The sequence below is a fragment of the Felis catus genome, chromosome B3 (genome assembly GCF_018350175.1).
Source record: "Felis catus isolate Fca126 chromosome B3, F.catus_Fca126_mat1.0, whole genome shotgun sequence".
In the NCBI taxonomy this organism is placed as follows: domain Eukaryota; kingdom Metazoa; phylum Chordata; class Mammalia; order Carnivora; family Felidae; genus Felis; species Felis catus.
In genome coordinates, this window is record NC_058373.1 from 48,723,065 (window position 1) to 48,724,088 (window position 1,024).

Here is a 1,024-nt window from a genome sequence, read left to right on the forward strand (position 1 = left end):
CAGAATTTCTAAGCCACTGTAATAGAATTATGACCCCCTCTCTGAGATGTCCATGTCACAATTCCCAGAACCTGTGAATATGTCATATCACATAGCAAAGGGGAATCAAGGTAGAAGATGGAATTAAAGTTCTGACTTTAAAAAAGGGATATTATCCTGTATTATCCATGTGGGCCCACTGTAATCACACATCTCCTTCAATGTGGAAGAGGAAGTCAGAAGAGGTCGGAGTGAAGCAGTGTTTGAGAATTCAACACTAGGCTGGATTCAAAAATGGAGAAAGGGGCATGAGAGAAGGAATGTGGTGGCCTCTAGAAGCTGGAATGTGCAAGAAAACAGATTCTCCCCAGAGCATCCACCAAGAAAGACAATCCTGCCAACAAGACACCCTCGTGTTTGTCCAGGCAGACCTGTTGTAGAATTCAGAACTACAGAACTATAAGATAATAAATCTTTGTTGTTTTAGGTCATTGCAATGTGGTAATTTGTTACAGCAGCCATAGAAAATAATTGACAGAAAGTATAAAGACAAAACACATCTACTATTATTTTAGGACACTGAGTTGGGGTTAATATGTTATGCATTAATAGGTAACCAGTAAAGAAGTTGATGCCCCAAAGTGGACTGCTAACAATAAAAACTTAGAATATGAGAGAAATTTGGAACCAAATGGGAAGAAACTAGAAAGACTTTAATGAGAGAATTAGTAAAAGCCTAAAGGGCTCTAAAGAGACTGTCCATTGAAGCCTCGTGGCCTCTGAGGAGGAAGACAGTGGGGTCTTAAATGAAAGCTAGGAAAATTTTACTGGGACCTGGAGGAAAGGTAATCCTTGTTATATAATGGCAGAAATTTCAGTAACACTGTTACCTATAGTAGCAGGAAAGTAATAAATATATCTAATGAACTAAGTGATCTAGCTAAAGATATTTCTACGCTGAGTGTTGAAGGGGCCACCCAGTTTCCTCTTGCTACCTCAGGCAAAACATGAGAGGAGAAGAAGAAAAAAAAAAAAGGACTTTTAA